Source organism: Neovison vison, chromosome 12 (assembly GCF_020171115.1).
Source record: "Neovison vison isolate M4711 chromosome 12, ASM_NN_V1, whole genome shotgun sequence".
Lineage (NCBI taxonomy): Eukaryota > Metazoa > Chordata > Mammalia > Carnivora > Mustelidae > Neogale > Neogale vison.
The window spans coordinates 118,351,930-118,372,061 of NC_058102.1; the positions used below are offsets into that span (position 1 = coordinate 118,351,930).

Sequence of the window (20,132 nt, forward strand, 5' to 3'; positions counted from 1 at the left end):
GCAGCAGATTTTAAAGTGAAAGAACCACCAGTGGAGAGTGAAACCCCAAGGGCCGGAGTGGAAGCCCTTAGTCCCTCCGGTGCTAACCACTGAATGTCTACGGTTTTATTTTCTTAAAGTAAGAAGTTCTTCTTAGAGTTCCTCTCTCTAATATCAACACACTTTTTTTTTTTTTAAGATTTTATTTATTTATTTGACAGAGATCACAGGTAGGCAGAGAGGCAGGCAGAGAGAGAGGAGGAAGCAGGCTCCCTGCTGAGCAGAGAGCCCAATGAGGGGCTGGATCCCAGGACCCTGGGATCATGACCCGAGCCAAAGGCAGAGGCTTTAACCCACTGAGCCACCCAGGCACCACTATCAACACACTTTTGACCCTACCTCCTGGCTACTTTTTTTTTTTTTCCTGGCTACTTTTTTAGATCAGATTCCAGTTTGTCACGGAACTTGACAGAATCTGAATGTGTATATTCCCACAAATTTGACATTCCCTGAAGTTCCTCTTTGTTTGGGTACCCTTTCTGCTTGTCATTCTTTTCTTGACTACGGTACTTCTTTCCTGCATCTAGCAATATAGGAAGTGGGAAGTGTTTGTTTTTGTTTTAAATCTTGGGGTAGCAAGGGAAAAAACATACTAAATAATAAGACATTTGTCTTCTTTCCCCCCACCCATCTTATTGAAGATATTTGTCTTCTTTCTTGTATTCCTGTCTCCAGCACAAGCTCAAAAGTATACTAATAACTGACCAGTATAGTAAACATCCAGAAGCCAAACCATCTTAGAGAAGCAAATGTACTCTGTGTTAAAAACGTTTAATGAACTTGATGTGTACTTCTTAAAAACAAGAGATGGCATTTACTTGTGAAATACTCCCATAGGTATATCTAGAATCTCAAGAGAATTACAACTTCTGGCATGATACACATAAAACATTTTATAGGTATGTTAACAAATGTACAATTTAAAGTTCTCTAAAAGTTGTTTTACAAAGAAAACTATAAATATCATTTTTTAAAAAATGTAGCACTTTTAAAACGTGCTAACTTTTCTATAACTCTGCTCCACAGAAAAATCTTTACTCTTAAATTATTTACACATTTCTTACATCATTTGATAATAAAGAGCTTGTATAATATTATATTAACATAAATATATGAATATTACCCAAATCAGAAACTTTTCAAAACTTTAGATTTTTCCTGAATAATACACATATTTATTTTTAACCCGCTTAGATGTCAAGAGTTAAAGACTAATATTCTCCTGTAATCACTCGTTCCTATGAAAATACTACAATATTTTCAGTGGGAGTGTAAACAAACCATTGTTTCAGGTTTTATTTATATTGGAGCTGCCTGGCAAAATCCCATGCCTGATCTAACAATTTGTCGTGATTCCAAATACGTTTTTAAAAGAGATTATTGGCATCTTCAACATTTCCTCCTTAGGGTCTATTTCCAAGGCCTCTGTTTTTCCTATTATTTCCCCCCCAAGACTGACTTGCGTGAGCCACTTTTAACCAAAACGTTTATTTTTTTTCCCTGCTTCTGTGAGTAATGTAAGAATCCTATAAGCCAGAAATAATCTCTTACTATATCGGCGTTAGTTCTTCGAGCCTTCATTTTCCCTTCTGCTGAGCTATCTTTTAACACTAGTATTCGTCGTCGGTAAGAGCATAAAGAAGAGCAGAGACCCAGGGCACAGGAAGGCATCATCACGTGAGCGGGAGGTGGTGGAAAGTTCAAACTGGCCAAAAAGTGTACGTATTTGTTTACACAGACCACCGTTTGTTAAATTTAATAGAGGTGAACGGTAGCCTGTAAGTAGCTTCACTGAGCCCAAACGGGAAATCCAGTAGGAAGGACACACTAAAATTTCCAAGCGGGCGCCGGGACAGGGAGGGGCAGGGGGCGCCTGCTGGAGCTCCGAGCGGGAGCCGGAAGGGCGGACTCGAGGGGAGGGGTCTAGCCGGCGTGGGCGGGGCGAGCCGAGGCAGGTCCGGTTGGGGCGGAACCGGGGGCGGATCCAAGGGCGGGGCCGGGTGGGAGCGAGGACCCGTGGGAGAGCTGACTCCTCCCGCCCGAGGGCTTGCAGGCACCTGGTGGGGAGCAAATGGTTGTTTCCACACGTGGAGAACTTTTAATGAACACGTGAGGGAAAGGAGGCAATGTCTGCGGAAAATCTACCTCACAACCCTGGCGTCCGACTCCAGCTCCCTGGGCGACAGCTTGTTTGCTGCGCTCCCGAGGGTGGGGGAGATGGTGGGGAAAGGGTGTATGTCTACGCCCCCTTACATTGACGCCCCCGCCACAGGTTTTCGGCAAAAGTCTCTCAAGCAGTACCCGCCCTAAAAGGGGGCCACGCAGGCCGTGTGCGCCTGCGCCTAGCGCTACACGGTGGGGGGCGGGGCCGCTGAGGAAAGGGGCGTCTCTCCCGCCGTCGCGCACGGGGCGGAGCCGTGGGGGTGGTGCGGCCCGGCGCCCAGCGGCCTGACCTCCCTGAACGCCGGGTCCCGTGACGTCACCTCGCCGTGACGCGCACGCTGTAGGAAAACTGTAAGTTTCTGAGGATTCTTGCAGCTCTCTGGGCATGCGGGTCTCGCCCTGCTGCTCGCATTCCCGGTGTCGGTGGTGGCTGCGGGCGTTGATTCTTGGGCGATCGGGGAGCCGCCGAACGTGGTGAAGGGACAGGTGCCCGCCCCGAGTGGGAGCGCGCCCTCTGGGGCGGGCGGGACCGGGAGTGCGAGGAGGCGAGGCCGCGCCCCGCGGGGGAAGGCCCGCACTTCTCCTCTGGGGCCGAGAGGGCTCTAGGGGCTGGCGAGCGAGGACTGGGAAGGAACGGGGAAAGTCCAAAGGGGAGCGACCCCCTTTTTTCCTCTTCCTTGATGAAGGGGCTTAGTTTCCTCCTCAGCCCTGGAGTTTGACGTGAAGTCTGGAATGGAGGGTTTCTTCAGACACTCCACATCTAGGCTTTCTTTGGGATCCTGCAAGTGACCAGATCGCTGAGGACAAGCTGTAAAGATAACCACCCGCTGCCTCAGTTTCCTTTTTGTGTAAAATGGAGGTGACACAACCTCTGGCCTAGTTAACATTCTCACAGAACCGGGAACATTGTGAGAGCATATGAGGTAACACAAGCATGTAAACTTGCTAAGTGAAAGCTCAGAAAGACAATCGTTATTCTGAGAATGTGCCGGCCAATGGCCATTTAACCAAGGTCTTGTAGGTAGGGATCTTTTCACAATTTGCCCCCTCAACCCCCTCGCACCCACCTCCCATCTGATCATGGACAACACTTGAGTCTGATGGGCGACCTGAACTGTTGTCACTGAACTTTGTGGAACAGGGATCAAGAAATGACTGGTGCCCTTATCACAGTGTTTTTGACGAGTATGCAGTCTCCTTGACTGGGTTTTTCAGAGAAAGGTTTTATCATGTTGGAACTAGTACATTATACTCAACATGGATACACTTAGTTTTAGAGGTTGTTTTTGTGTGGACTTGGAATATCCCATTGTCATATCTGACTTTGAATGTTTTGGCTTGCTAAGGGTTAGTACATTATAGAGGAGTGAGTACTCTAATACTTCTCAAATGTAGAGGTAAGTATTTGTTAGGAAGTTTGAAGGGAAGACTGTTGTACACATCTCAGAGAGTATTTATTCCAAGGATTGAGAGGTCACATTTCTCTAAAGTCAGTTTATCCTTCTTTGAGAAGCCTTAGAATTAGAAAGCAGAGGTTCTAATTTTGGTTCTACCAGCTAATAGTTTTGTGTCCAAAGACAAGTCACCCAAATTTGGGATTTCCTTTTTTGGTCTAAATTGGGAGATGATGGTGTATTTGCTGTTGCTTTTTCAAGGATCAAAGGAGATGACAAGTTTAAGAACAAAAGACTAAGTATGGTCTTGTTATTAAGAAATTCCCATAGGTCTCCTAGCCTGGATAAGAGGTATGTTTATTCAGAAGTCAGGTTCTGAGTCAGAACCAGAAATAGAGCAGCAAACAAGATAGTCCCCAACCTGGTGGAGCTCATTTTCCAGTGACTAGGCTACAAAGATTAAGTACATAATATTATTTCAGAGAGTGACTTAGTCAGGTAAAGGAAGATAAGGGAATGACAGTGGGGGAAAAAGGTAGGTTGTTTTAGATATGATCTATAAGGGAAGGCCTTTCAAAAAAGGTGACAGTTGAATCAACTGAAGTAAGAGGAAGAGCCTGAGGTAACATTTCAGGCAAGGATCATAAGAGCAGTCAGCACTTACGTGGAGCTTACTAATACGTGAGGCAGTCTTCTAAACACTAAATTTTTATACCGACCTTATGCTGTAAGTACTAATACCTCCATTTTTATAGAAGAAGAAACTGACACACAGGAAGCATTGCTCAAAGATTGTACAGCTAAAATGTGATAGAGACAGTATACAAATTTGGGCAATCTGGCTTCAGAGTCTCTGCTCCAGATGACAGTCCTGTAGAACAGGAGCAACAAAGAAGCAATGGTCTGAGGGGGAAGGTAGCCTGAGGTGGCCAAGGCAAAGCAAGGTGAGTGTTTAGATCACTGCAAGGGAGAGGGAAAGTGGTGGCAGATGATGTTGGAGAACCAGGCCAGATTATGGGGGCTATGGTGAAGTAAAGGTGTGATTCTAGGTGTGATAGAAAAGCACTGGAAGTTTTATATCAAGGAAATAGCATTTGATTTTACTTTTATTGGTTGCAGAATTAACTTGAAGGTCCTGGAGTGGGGGAGGATATCAAAAGTGGGGAGATAGGAGGCGTGGCTCTATCCTGGAGGAGAGCTGCTGCTGTCTTGGCCTTGGAGAAGTAGTTGCAGAGATGATAGTAAATGGTCAAATTCATGACAGAATTTGAGGGTAGAGCTACTGGTGTGGATTTACTAACCTGGAGAGTGAGGAAAAGGAAAAATCATGACTTCCTAGGTTTTAGGCTGGAACAACTGGGAGAACAGTCGTGCTATTGACTGAGCAGGTAGAAAGGGATTTGGTGAGAAAATCATGAATTCTGTTTTGGACGAGTTTTAGATGCCTTGTAGACATAGTAATACTAGAGCTAGTAGTAATAGTAAGCACTTTGTAGGCATAAACTGTACTGGGCAGGGTTTTAAGCATTCTTAGGTGTGTTAATTAATTTAATCTTTAAAACAGTTGTATGCACTAGGGACCATTATAATCCCCATTTTGCAAATGAGAACACAGAGGCACAGAGAGGTTGCAAGTGACCCAGCTTGAGAGTGACGGAACCAGGATTCAAAACCCAGCAGTCTGGCTTTGGAGTCCCCACAATCAATGTCTATAACGACCTGTAAGTCAACTTGTTGAGTAGGCGGTTGGATATATGAATATGGAACTCAGGGGAATGGTCAGAGCTGGAGACTCACATGTATATTTCTGAAGAGAAAGCCTGGTTTTATTCCTCACCTAAACCTTGGTTAGCCGTGGAGAAAAAGAACGTGGGCAGTTGGGCTGTGCTGACTGGACTTTAATTCAGTTCACACAGCCAATATCCAATATCCCCCTTCCATGAAGTTCTGTGAAGGTGAGATCTGTATCTTTTTTACTTCTCTGTCTCTAGTTCTTAATCCAGTGCCTGCCGTGTAGTAGTTGTTAGGGATGACTTTATATGTGGGACATTTGGTTAAGTTTTGGGAGTTTAGGGATGAATAATACATAGCACTCTCCTTGGAGGAGCAGTCTGAGGAAAAAACCTGTGGGAATAAAACCAGAGTAGACCAAATGCATTAAAGTATGCTGATCATTTCTTTCTGATCTTTGCAGCCCCCCTCCACCCTATATACTGGAGGGATGGGGCATGAAGGGGTCAAAGGAGCAAAAGAATGCCTAACCAATTTCACAGTGAATTTGAGGCTCCCCAAGAGTCCTCTTCAAGAAAAGAATTACTCATAATCTTGCATATTTTACTGTATTTGCATTAGCTTTATTTGGCAACGATGTAATTTTTACCAAATGAAATAAATTCTGATATTTTAGTATCATTGTGGAGTGATGAGATTTTCCAGTTCTATTACCTCAGTGTTGACAGGATTTACTAGTGAAATAAGGGAGTTGGCTTGAAATGTTGCAGCTTGCATAATACAGAGTGATGGAGGGGCTGTGTGAGGTATTTAGGCAGGTTTCCACTGGTTTAAGTGTATCTCGCCAAAGTTCCATATGGTGGAGTAGGCTTCAGTTTCTCTGCTGCTCATCTCTCTAACATTGAACTATTTTTTTTTGTCATAGAAAGGGGATCTGGTGGTATATGTCATAGGTGGAGTTATAGATGACCTCTCCAATCTGGAACATTGTAGAGCATGGAAACTAGAACAATATGCACAAAAATTTGGGTCTTACTTCTGTACATCTCTTTAAGAGTATACTCTAATGTCATTATATTTGTCATAATTTTATTACTTCCTAACGTATTTCAAATTTGAACCATTAAAACATTTTATAGGGGCACCTGGGTGGCTCAGTGGGTTAAGCCTCTGCCTTTGGCTCAGGTCATGGTCTCACGGTCCTGGGATCGAGCTCCGCATCAGGCTCTCTGCTCAGTGGGGAGCCTGCTTCCTCCTCTCTCTCTGCCTTCTTCTGCCTACTTGTGATCTCTGTCAAATAAATAAATAAAATCTTTAAAAAAAACATTTTATAGAATTACACCATTGTAGATTTTGTGATCAATTTCAGAGTTTTTTTCTTACAATATATAAAATATCTTGTTTAGCTTTTTTAGCTGTCAGTGGGATAGCTGATATGAATAACCAAATCCACCATCACTCTAAATTGGAACCCTCCACAAATAGAAATGCAGAAATGTGCCATTTCATTTTGCAGTTCACAGAACCTTAAGTCCCCTACCATGGCTTCCCTAAGTTTAGTAGGGTTGAAATGGAATTATTATTTCTTTATCTACAGTTGCAGCTAGCTTTCCCAGGAATATCAGATATTCATATATAGTATAAAGTATCTTGAAGGGGCTCCTGATTGCTCAGGCTTTGTCATTTTTTAAGTTCAGGCTTAGTGAGGGCATTGTTTGATCATTGTTTAATTGTGCTAGAATGCTCCCAGCAGGGCGGGCATAATGGTTAAGTCTTCCTGTTTGAAGACAGGAACCCCTCTTTCTAATGCTGACCGTTCTAGATAACTTGTAAAATCCAAATTCTTTTAAAAATCTATATTTACATGAACAAGTTTAGAATCTACTAGTTAAGAATACAATTGCAAGTGTCTGGAAATTGTTTCTTTTAGAAAATTATTTATCTCGCCCACTGATAACATGTAGTGGGCACTAAATATTTTTTAATATTTAAATGTCTTGTAGTTTTTTTTTTTTCATCTTGTAGTTTCTATTAGTCTATTCTGTTATTACCTTCAACTCATATATGTATGTGTGTATATATATGTGTGTATATAGTGTGTATGTATATATACACGTTATATGTATATATACATATATATACACACAGAGTGTACTTGCAGTAAGAGCTAAATATACTAGTTTGTGTACTTTTCTTTAGCATTGTACATGTTTAAATATATTTAAATAATGTAAACAGTTAAGTGTCACTTAAATTTGATTTATTTGATACATGGTTACTTAGAAATTAAGATCTTGAAGCTTGATTTTTTTCCCCCACATAAATAATGACTATTAATTAGAAAGACTGGGTGGAGACTGAGCTTTAGTGACAGATTAACCAAATTATTATCCCAAAAGTACATGCAAAAAGAAAATACTTAGAGAGTTTAAGCAAAAACTACATGGTGATGGAAGGAATATGTTAACCATAACTCCCTACCATAGCTACAATTCTTAAATATTACTATCCTACAGATAGCATTCTTTTCTTTGGTCCTAGCAAAGGTGCTAGCTTGAAGCTGCATTCTACATAAATGTGATATAAATACTAGAATATATGGAACTATGGATTTACCTCAGTGTTTCTCCACTGGGGATGATTTTGTTCCTTCCCCCAAGTCACTCTGGAGATATTTGGCAAATGTCTAGAGACATTTTTGGTTATTACAACTATGTGTTGGGGGCACTGTACCTGTCGTGTAGTCAGTGGAGGCCAGGGATATTCTTAAATATCTTGTAACGCACAAGACAACCCAACAAAAAAAAATTATCCAGTTCAAAATGTCAGTACTGCTGATACTGAGAAACCCTGCAATATGTAACTTTTTTCTTTCTTCTTCCTTACTATTTTTTTTTTTTTTACAACTACTGCCTCAACCTTTAGCGGTTGAGGCGTAAGTGGCAAATACTTGACTTGAACAAAAGATTGTGTTCAACTGCTTTTAGTTTGTTGAAGAGCTGAGCCAACTTGGTTCATTTATTGCAAGGAAAATAGTTTTTGTACCTAATAGCCTTGAATTTTTTTGGTTGCCAATATGTCTAGTGTTTTTGGTTTGGTATTTAGCTATGAATATTTTTTCTTAATAAAGTTAATTTAATTTGGGCATTATACAATTCTGGGTTGTAACAGGTTTGCTAATATAAATCTCATTCATATATTGAATTAACTATCTCACAGTTACATGGTGGTTTATATATTTCAGAAATACTTTCACATTAATTTTGATATGTGATTTTCATGAACACCCCATGGAATGTGTAGGACATGCATTATCCTCACTACTTGCCAGATGGAGAAACAGACTTAGATCAAAATGACTTGCTATATATATTATAGCAAGTTAGGGACAAAAGCAAATCTAGGATTCTGCGAGGGTTTGATGCTTAGGACATTTTTAAAGTTACTAGTTGTCTCATTTGATCTTCCTGCCTTATAAAAACTGGGAACTTACTTAAGATCACCTAACTCATAATAAAGTTTTGACTATTTTTACTATTCTGTGCTGCCTGTCTGGATATCCTCTAATAAAGAAATTTGACAGTTTCTGGATAAATTCACCAAATCCATTCTTAACCTAACTAAGTAGGTCTCTTGACACCGTAAGGGAGGAAAAGGTCTCCATCATCTTTGGGTCTCAGTCTGGGCCTAAGTAGTAAACTGATACAAGACAGATTAGCAGTAGAAAAACATACAGGGGCGCCTGGGTGGCTCAGTGGGTTAAGCCGCTGCCTTCGGCTCAGGTCATGATCTCAGAGTCCTGGGATCGAGTTCCGCATCGGGCTCTCTGCTCAGCAGGGAGCCTGCTTCCCTCTCTCTCTCTGCCTGCCTCTCTGTCTACTTGTGATTTCTCTCTGTCAAATAAATAAATAAAATCTTTAAAAAAAAAAAAAGAAAAACATACAAACTTTATTAAACTTATACAGGGGAACCTTCATCAAGAACCAAAGAGGTAACCAAAACAGGAAGCTTTTACACATTTTAGGCAAAGAAACAGTACATTTGTGAAGAACTGACAGGATCCAGAAGAGTCTGGGCTAGGGGTAGTAAATGGTGAAGAAGTAAGGAGGAAGATAAGGTTTAGTTTAATAAGATTTCTTTGTACAGGTTTCTCTGCTCCCAGTTCCCTATCTCTGGTGGTAAGAATGTCTTCCTCCTGGTACAAGGGAGGATACCTTTCACAGGGGAGTTTATCTTTTACTTTCAGGACACAAAAAAAAAAGGAGAGTCAGAGTGTCCTTGCACCTGCTGTTTCTTAAGTACCTTTGATTCAAAATAATCAAAAGGTCAAAGTGGTATATTTGGGGGTGACTACAACACCTAGTCAGATGTTCATGTTGTCACTTAAATCAGTTGGTAATTCAGTGTTTGTAATGTGCTTGGAGTTGAGTGGGATCTTTACTGACTTTGATAAAGCATAAGGTAGTGCTGCTTGCTACGTAGAATTTATTTTTTGAGCACACTCAGGTCCAAAAGCAGTGTGAAGAGATGGCTCTCAGCTGTATTTGAGTATACTTGGGTGAAGTAACCTACTTGGCATGGTTCTCTTTGCCATTCTGTTAGAGGGATTTAGATTTAGAATAGGATTTCCATTCATTCTAATTTTTAAATTAGAATCCATATTATTCTCTTTAGCCCTTGCCATCTTTTAGTCACATTTGAGGCTCTCTTACTTTCCAAAAGAATATCTACTCAAATATTTGATGAGGTATTATTTCGTTTGAAGATTATTTGATGATATTCAGTTCTTGGTGTGAGTTTCAGTGATTGGAAGAAAAATTTTAATACCCAGAAGTGGAATTGCTGGGGCATATGGGAGTTTTCTTTTTTGGGGGGATCTCCACACTGTTTTCCACAGTGGCTGCATCAGTTTACATTCCCAGCAATGGTGCACAAGGGTTCCCCTTTCTTTTCTCCATAGTCTTGCCAACATTTTTACCTCTTGTGTGTTTGATGATAGCCATTCTAACTGGTATGAGGTGGTACCTCATGGTTTTGCTTTGCATTTCTCTAATGATTAATGATATTGAGCTCCTTTTCATGTTCCTGTTGGCCATCTGTATGTCTTCTTTGGAAAAATGTTTATTCTGATCCTCTGCCCATTTTTAAAATCAGGCTGTTTGTTTTAATGAAGTATAGTTGACACACAGTGTTAAATTAGTTCAGGTATACAAAGACAGTGATTCCTCAGCTCTGAATATTGTGCTGTGTTCACAGCAAGTGTCACCATATAAAGCTATTATAATATCTTGACAATATTCCTCATGCTGTCCCTTTTATCCCTGAGATTTACTCATCCCATAACTGGAAGCTTGTACTTTCCATTCCCCTTCACCCATTTTTACCTATCCCCACACTTCCTGCCCTTGTGGCAAAAAACAGTTCTGTATTTTTAGGTCTGTAATTGGAAATTTTAATGTTTTCTGTAGAATCGAATAGAATAGGCTGGATGTGGGCAATTGATAGTATGAAACTGTGGGTCTGGGATTAAGAAGGGAAGGAAAAAGACCTTTGTTAGTGCATTTGTATATTGGGCCATGAAGGTTTATAATTATATTTAAAAAGTGAAGATTTTCAACTTTCCATACAACTGACTTAGCATAAAAATATTTTTCTTACCTCCTTGAAGAAAAATGCTATATCCAGGTTAACATAATATTTATAGCATTATTGAGGGGAGAGACCACCATTAAGTGTAACTGAAACAGAGCTGGATTTCATACTTGCTAAGGAAGGGAGAACTATGCTTGCAGAGTAGAATCCTTGAAACAGGCAGAGATGTACTTAGATAGGTTTTTGAAGAAGCATGGAGTTTTAAGATTGGCCTACTTTCAGTGAGACAATTTAGGCATTGGCCAACTTTAAACTTGGACTTGAGGAACTGGCTGGCATTGAGAAGCAAGGGTACAGAAGCAAGGCAGTTACTGACCGGCCGACTTTCTCAGCTGAGGGCTTAAGTGGAAATGTTGACTAGAGTTTAAGGATTGATGGATTGGGGCATATTTAAAACTGGTTCTGTAGTTACTTGTTTCCAACTTGGAATAGAGCCAAAGAATAATCTTTTCCTTTCTTGAAACTGGAGAATAGGTACTTTTATTTTCCATTGAAATTTATGTCAAACATTTATATTAGCAGTTGAGCTAATATACACTTCTGATTTTGCTTTTCTTCTGAAACTTTAAAAAAAAAGAAATGAGTGTTGTGAATATCATTTGTTTTCTATCTACCAGTCACAGGATTATATGTTATATGGGACCCAGGCTGCTTCAAGGATTATTTTTATATATAGTTAAAAGGTAATATGTTATTTATGGAGATACTTTAATGTTTTAAACACTGTGGTGAAAGCTGTTACTTTTATGCCTGTTTTTCTCTCTTGTGGGAGTGTGTTGTATCTTATGCTGCCAAAAGCAGTCTTGATGGATGTTGAATTATAGATCTAAAAGTTTATTGTTTTTGCTGTTGTTAGAGATACATCTAGAAGTGATGACTTTTTGAAAGTTAATTAAGGATTATTCTTATCAGCATTTTAGAAGGTTAATGATTATAGTGTATGTCTTTTGTATAAGGTAGGCTGAATTATTTTAGTATCTTTGAATCATTTTACCACAATTATAGTACCATTTTTATAAAGTATTTTGTTTTAATTCTTACTTTACAATATTTTTATTCAGAATGAAATAAAGAGGTATTTACGACGGTTTACTGGAACTCTGACAAAAAGTATGTATTTTTCTAAAGTGATCTCTCACATGATATTTTAGTTTTAAAAATGTTTTCCTTCGAGATGCTAAGATAAACTCAGAGGGCATTCTTTATATTAAAAGTTAGAGAAGGCGAAATTAGTTTTTGGTATATTTTCTTTGTTGTATTGAAGTCTTATTAAAAATACCCTGTGTACTGTATTTACATATGAAATAAGCTCATAGTACTTAAGAAAAAAGAATGGGTAACGGGTATTGTCATGTTTATATGCATCAGGTTTCCTTTCATAACCTATAGCTGTGCTATCCCTCTCTGCCCTCTAGGCAAGTATTATCCAGTGATAAAGCTACATTTATCACTTAGATAAAACATTTTTATGTGAAAGCTCTTTGCAAATGCGAAGCCTAATTCTTGTATTTGTTCACAGTCCAAATTTCTGACCTGCTATGATAGTTAACTTTAAGAGTTTAATCTCAATCCAGTACTAAAATTAATATTGTTTATGAAGCACTGTTGTTTAATTACTAAATGATAGTCCAACATTTTTATCCTCAACATTTACATTTTATAAATTTATACTAAATAGGTACTTAGATTTTCTAGGAAAAAGATGTCTTTGATACCTGAATGTAGTTACTGGGATTACTTATGTGCTATTATTTATGTGTATGAAATAATGAATTTGAAATATGGTTTTTCTCTGTGCATATGCAGTAAATAGTTGGGCTTTTATTGCCCAGTGATATGATCAAAAAAAGATTCCTGAGTTAAGTGATCTTCTGTCGTAACAGGAAAAAAACATCCTCTGTTAATATAATGGGTATAAAATGGTATCTAATAGTTTTATTTTGCATTTCTTTCATAAGCAGAGAAGTTGAGTTTCTCTTCATTTACTTGTTAGCCATATGGATTTCACTGTTAGTTGTCAGATTTAACAAATAAAAATACAGGACAACCTGTTGAATTTGAATATTAGATAAACAAATAAATATTGAATATAAGTATATACCCTTGCATCAGTTGGGATATACTTATACTAAATATCTTTATTGCTTATCTTTAGTTCAAATTTAATGGGGCATTCTGTATTTTATTTTTACCTTCTGTAAATTATCTGCTTCTGTCTCTTACCAAATTTTTAATTTCAGTTCCTATCTTCTTGTTATCTTAAAGAGTTCTTGGCATATACTGGATATTAAATGTTTTAAAAAAATTTTTTTTTGAGGTTGCAAACATATTTTTCCAGTCTTCTGTATAGCTGTTAACTTTATAATGTTTTTTGTTGATTAACAGCCCTTAATTTTGATGGAGTCAATTCTTTCAGTTCCATCAGAATTTTCCCATATTGTTAATACTTTGGGGATCTAAAGAAATCTTTTATCACTCTAAGATCCTAGATATATCATCCTACTTTTTACTTCATTAGCTTCATAGTTTTACCTTTCACATTTAGGTCTTTTATACATTTGGTGTTTATTTTAAGGGAAGAGTATTAGGAAATGAAATGAGAGAGGTAATGGAGGGAGCAGATTGCATGGGGATTGTAGGCCATTTTAAGGACTTTGGTTTTTATGCTCAGTGAAAGAGGAAGCCAGTGGAGGTTTTAAACAGAGGGTACCACAGTCTGAAATCTGAAATATGCTTTTAAAAAAATTTCCTGATGACTCTTGAGAATAGATTGTGTGAGGTGTGGCAGAGACTATTGTTACTTCTTTGCTGGTATCTAGGATATCCTTTTCTCTATTCGTATCTGAACCTCTCTTAGAGACTGTATTTTCCCACTTCCCCTGACTGTAGGAGATTGTCTATGTGATTAGGTTTGGGCCAATTAAATGTGAGCAAAAGTGATATGTGCAACTTCTGGGTTACTTTATTAAAGATGAGGTGCTAGTCCTGTTCTCTCTGTGCCATACCCCCAGCCCCACCCTGACTAGAAAAAAACAACTAGAATGACAACAGCTGCCTTGAACCCAGAGGTAGACCTCCTGTGATGAGGATGGGAGAGCCATCACTAGTTGGCCTAGGTCCCCAGATGACCCTATGGGACAGAACCAACTACTGCTCACCTTCCCCTAAGCACCGGCCTATCTCTGTACTATTTCCAGGAAGAGAATAAACTTTCTTGTTTGAGCCACTGTATTTGTCATTGTTTTATCACAACAGCTTTCCCAATACCCAATTTAGTGCCAAAATGGGTATCTGCAGTGGGGTGTTGCTGTAATAGCTAAAATGCATGGCACTGGCTGCGTGGTTGGCCAGCAGACAGTAGGCACCATGTTAGAGGCTGGAAAACTGGCGACCCTTGTTACGCTATAGCAGAACCCTTGCTGAAGCTGTCACTTCTGATAGCTTGGAAGGGCATGGGTGTGTCTGTCCAGTTTGTAGCTCCAGGAGAGTGGTTAGACTGCTAATGTGAGAAGGCTCACAAGAGTTGATTAGCTGCTTTAGCAAGGAAATGCAGGAGGGTGTCAAGTAAGAGAACAATTAGCTAGTTTGCACTTAGAGGTGGGAGGGGGTATAAATTTGCTAATGAAGTTCTGTGTGCCCATAGCCTATGCCTCCAACTGACTAAAGGGACAGTAATATGGGGTATTGCAGGGCTGGAAAAAGTAGTTTCTTTTTCCCAAACAGCAAGAGGTTAGATTTGTTTTTAGGAAACTTTGTCAGGTTTTTCTTGGCCAGAGAAAAGTGGAAGCCAGGCTAGGCAAGGATCGTATTAAGGATTTGTCTTGCCACCTAAACTAGTCACTTAAGCTAGGTAAAGCTCCAGTTACAAATACAAAGTCTCCGTAGGACAACAAAGGTTTATTTCTTACTTAGGACATGTCTATGGCTCTGTTCCACCATTCTCTACCACTCGAAGCCAAAGGAAGAGGCGTTTTGGGGACACTGCTGTTCTGTTTCAGAGGGAAGGGAGACATGGCAGAAGCAGCTGCTTGTAAGCGGCATGTGTTACTTTTGTTCATCTTTTATTGGCCAGAGCTAATCGAGTGGCTGAGCCTGAAATCATTCAGGCAGAAAGAACATTTTAGGTCACATGGCTTGTCCCGATGTGAGTGGGGTGTGGGTGGTATCATCCCACTGTGTGAATCAGATGATCTCAAGTTAGCTAACCTGAAATCAAGGGAGAGAGGGATGCATCTGCCTCAGAGGTCAGCTGATAATAGGAGGACAGAACTGACAAGCTTAGCATCTACCATCAGACTAAATTTTGAGTTGTGGTCCCTTTCACGTGGCACTGGCCTAAGACAAGAGACTTGTGGAGGTTTTGAGTGGATTATATTGCCAAAGATGCCACAAGTTTAGCTTGCCAAAACCTGTGATGGTTTGCCATTGTTTGACAACTAAAGCAATCTTTTGACCCCCAAACATGTGCCCCCAGGAAATAGGCTGTTAGTTCTTAATGACCTCTTTGGGAGCACATACTTTCTTGTGTTCACTTCATATATTGCTGGAAAGGATAACAGAAGAAAGTATCTTCCAGAGTCAAAGCCGGTTTCCAGCAGGCAAATGGACAAGGGAGTCTGTCTTCTCCCTAAGGTCCCCCTGCCCCCACTCCCACCCCAGCAAAGAACCTGAGTTTAACCAAGAATCTTGCTTCCCTGGTAGAGTGGGGACTCTCTGCCATTCATTCCTGTCCAGCAGTATTTCATCATTGGTAAGAATAGTATTTGCCATTCTTTTCAGAATGGAAAACTTAACTGCATTAATCTTATTTGTCTTCTGTTGTACATTGGGTGTAATGGTGGTGGTAGAGAGCAAAGTTACTTGTCTGTTAGCTTGTAGGTCACTGGACAGGGGACAGGGACACAATTGGTATCTCTTGAAGAGTTGTGTATCACCCAGAGATCTTAGACTTTGAGCTGAATCCAATAACTGGGTGAGACTTCAGGTTATTCCTTTAGAAAAAGAGAGGAATGTTTCAGAGTGGGAAGAAGGATGCACTCCCACCTCTGATATTTGCTGTCACATAGCTCCGATTTCTGAGGCTCCTCATAGGCAGAGGAGACCACATATCTTAAGTTTTGGCTATGGATGGGAGTGGAAGTGATATGTGCACATCGCCATTTGTATTAAAAATCAGCTGTCTGTCATATTCTTTTTGCCCCGCCCCCATGGATGACTTGTAGTTGAGCCAGCTACCATCCTACAGACAAGGGCAGTCCTCCAGGGAGAGTGGCAGGACAGGAGAGAAGGAACCTCAATCCCCATGACCACTACATGAGAGAGAAGTGAACTCCTCTTTTGTTGGTGTCGCTACATTCCTGGTCTTGTTATAGCAGTTTAGCCTATATCTTGGCTAATACAGATGGTGGTGATGGAAACAGGAAACAAACATGGAGAATACAATTTGGAATTGTTCTTAGTGGTTTTTTTCTCACGTGACACGTTTTGTTTATATATTCTTTCTGTGAAAGTTTATCAAATTGTCTAATAAAGAGTTTAGAAATAAACTCCTTTATTTGAACATCATTCCTGTTGTGATTTTCTTTTTATTTCATATGCATAACATATTCTTGTAAAAATTTTGTATCCTGATATATCCATGTGCTGTCCATTTTCTTTGTTGCTGTGGAGTTCTTTTACTTGTATAGTTTTTGTTGTCATTTAACATTTGGTTTTTACCATTCTTGTCTTACTGTTGGCTATTATGGACAGTATGGTGTCCTTCCAATTCATATTTTGAAGCCTTAATCACCCACCTGACTATATTGGAGATGGGGATTTTAGGGAGGTGATTAAGGTTAAATGAGGTCATAAGGGTGATCCATTAGGTCCAATAGAACTGGAGTTCTTATACAAAGAGGAAGAGACACCAGAGCTCTCTGCCATGTGAGGATACAGTGAGAAGGCAGCTATCTGCAACTCAGGAGGAGGCTTTTCACCAGACCCATACTATACAGGCACCTTGATCTCGGACTTCCAGCCTCCAGACTGAGAGAAAAATACATTTTATTCTTTAAGCCACCCACTCACAGTATTTTGTTATGGCAGCCCAGGTTTTTAACTGCCATACCACATGCAAGGGGCTTTTCTCAGATCACAGTCAACAGTAAAGCAAACTGCAAAAAAGAGTCCAAAAGAGAACACCAAGAAAGAGTAATGTTACTGAAGCCAAGAGATAAGCATTTTAAAATTGAGACTGTCAATATTAAATTGACAGGTGTAATAAATTCTGAGTGAATTTTCAGTTAAGAAGTCATTCGTCCATAACCCTACCCCCCTTCTTCCAACCCCCCTCCCCCCAGCAACCCACAGTTTGTTTCGTGAGATTAAGAGTCACTTATGGTTTGTCTCCCTCCCTATCCCATCTTGTGCTTTTGGGTAAATTGGAAGGAGAGGTGAACCATGAGAGACTATGGACTCTGAAAAACAATCTGAGGGGTTTGAAGTGGCGGGGGGGTGGGAGGTTGGGGTACCAGGTGGTGGGTATTATAGAGGGCACGGCTTGCATGGAGCACTGGGTGTGGTGGAAAAATAATGAATACTGTTTTTCTGAAAATAAATAAATTGGAAAAAAAAAAGAATGACTAAATCATTAGGATTAGAATAAACGTATAACTCTAGTCTTTCCTCATTTTTTTCCTGAGAAAAGTTAGGTACCTATTAAATTCTGATAGCTTTCAATTATATCTGAAATATATTAGATGTATTTATTATTTATAGAAAATTTAAATATTTTTATATTTATAGGATAACTTAATAAAGCCAATAATCTTTCTCTAAAGTTAAAAAAAAAGAAGAAGTCATTCGTATTTTGGAGAGAGTGTTGTGTTTGCACAAAATCCAGATTGCAAAGGTTGAGTAGTGAATTGGAGGTGGTGGTGGGAGCGGTAGAAATAATGAGTTTAAGCCCTTTTTTCAAGACAGTTGGCTGTGAAAGGGAAGGCACAACTAGGACAGTGGCAAGAGAGAGAGACATCACATCTGGGGAGTATGTTAGGTTTGTTTGTTCATTTGCTTTATAATGAGAGAACTTTAAGCATTTCTGTACAGTGGTACAGTGGGGGGAAAGTCGTAAAGGAGAAGTGGAAGGTTTGGAAGAGGGAGGTGGGTAAGTGATGGCTTTGGATCCCTTAGGAGGTTGGATGGCTTGAGTTCTGAAGCCTGGTTGAAGGTTACCTTTGGGAAGGATGAGGGACATCCTTCCTCTACTTTCTCAGGCAGGAGGAAGAGTGTGGTTGTTGGTCACCAGGGGTGGAGGAAACCAAAGGAGTCTGACCTAATAACCTCTCTTGGTTCTGTGGAGGTAATGTCATTTGCTGAGTAGAGGGAAGAATAGGAAGTATAAGAAAGTAATGGGAGTTTGGAATTGATTCTGTGAGATGTGAGAGAGGGAGTTGATTGGGAGCCCACAAAGAGACTGATGGGCAGCAGCAAGTAAGGGCCCTGTTGAGATGGTCTGAGACCATGCATTTGCAGAGTCTCTGCTCCACTTGGTTAGGGCTTCAACAGTAGCAATCTCTAGTATAAGTGTGGGAGTGGAGAAGATTGGTTTAGGGGAAGGACAAGCTAGCCAGAAAGCGAAGTATAGGCAAGAGAGTGGGCAAAGCTGGATGATCAGATCCTAGGTTTATAGTGCATAGGAAGTGAAGCTTGGAGCATGGCTGATGGATCAGGAAGAGAATAGAGAGTGTATGGGGAGAAATCTGATATCTCGAACATATTAAGACCAAATATGATTCATTCATTCATTCATTCATTCAATAAATATTGAGCATTTATCTTCCAAACACTGTTCTCTGTGGTGTGGCACCTTAGATCAAAACAAGGTCCCTGCCCTGCTGGATAAACATATGTATACATGGAAATGTTAAAAAGAAAAATGAAGGATAAGGGGGTAGAGAGTGATGCAGATGCTATTTTAGATGATGTGAACAAGAAAAGGCTCTTGGAAGAGATGCCCTCTGAGCTGAGACTGGCATGTGGTTAAGACACAGCTGTGGGAAGAGCACCCCAGGGTATGCCAGAGCCCTGGCCCAGAACTTGCCTGAGCAGTGGCCGGGTAGCCAGCGAGCATAAGTGAGGAGGAGAGGTAATTACCGAGGGTCTCCATGCTGCAGGGCTGCAGTAGGATCTGGGATTTTTTCATTCAAGTGTCCTGAGAAAGCCATTGGAAGGTTTGAATCAGAGACGTGATCTGCTTTACTTTTCTGAAGGCTCACGTTGGCTGTTCTGTGGCGTTTTGATTGGCAATGGCGGGTAAGGGATTGAGAGAGCTAGAAGGGTAGGGGATTGTAGCCTGTAAGTAGCAGATTGGAGTTTAAGATTTCAGCAGTTGAATCCTTCTGGGTGAAGGATCTCATTGCTGCTCTTTTCAGCAGGCACACCCACTCCACAATAGGCATTATTTTCAGTGGATAAAGGTCTGACCCTGACCCTTGGCTTCTGCCGCACCCTTTCCTGTTTTTAACTCTGCCCCTCACCAGCTTCATTATTCATTCTCCCATTTTGTCCCTGCCAGTCTTTCAGATGTGATGCGCCCTGTTGTCTGCCGAGCCAAGACTTCCTCTAGATTTAGATTTACAGACCTTTTTGTCAGAGTCTGATTTTAGTCTTTGGACAACTTCCCTGGAAGCCCAGGATATAAGATAGGTGAAAGTAGGGGAAATGGAAGTCTGCGTGCTGTGTTCTGCCCTCTTAGGGCGGTTCCCTGGCTCCCTGAAGCAAAGCCCAAGCCTTTCAGTTCACCTTGTGGAAGAGCCCGGTGCTGGTCTGTGGCTGCTGCCTCCCTTGTAGCATGCCATCTCCAGGATCACCTTGGGAACCCCTCTCCAGGCTCAGCCTGTGCTGCCTTAATCTGCAGGCACTTAGCTGGAGGAGGTCACTATGCACGCCCTCCGATTACAAAGTGGTGTGCAGTGCCATTCAGAGCTACCAGTAGGCGTGGTACTCTCTTCCCCAGTGGTAGTTTTACTAGCTGTTATTTGATTTACTGAGCCTGCACAGCAAAACTGAATGTAGTTCTAATTATAAACCATCTTTCTCAACAAATTCTTTTATTGACTCTAATTAAATATGCTAACTTTTTTTTAAAAAGAAAATAGGTATATTATAGTT

The 20,132-nt window shown here is 40.4% G+C and overlaps 1 protein-coding gene across 4 annotated transcripts in view; it reads left to right on the plus strand.

The window, feature by feature from the left end:
* Positions 1-1,709: 1,709 nt before the first annotated feature.
* The window catches only part of ZNF438 (zinc finger protein 438), a 184,738-nt gene continuing 166,315 nt past the window's right edge, over positions 1,710-20,132 (plus strand). Inside the window, exon 1 of one of the 4 annotated variants that reach the window (XM_044227203.1) lies at positions 1,710-1,757. The gene's annotated coding sequence lies outside the window, so the exon portion shown is untranslated. Of the gene's footprint in view, positions 1,758-2,474; positions 2,554-3,082; positions 3,126-20,132 lie in introns of those variants that run through there. The other 3 variants (XM_044227201.1, XM_044227202.1, XM_044227204.1) reach the window with 3 other exon arrangements.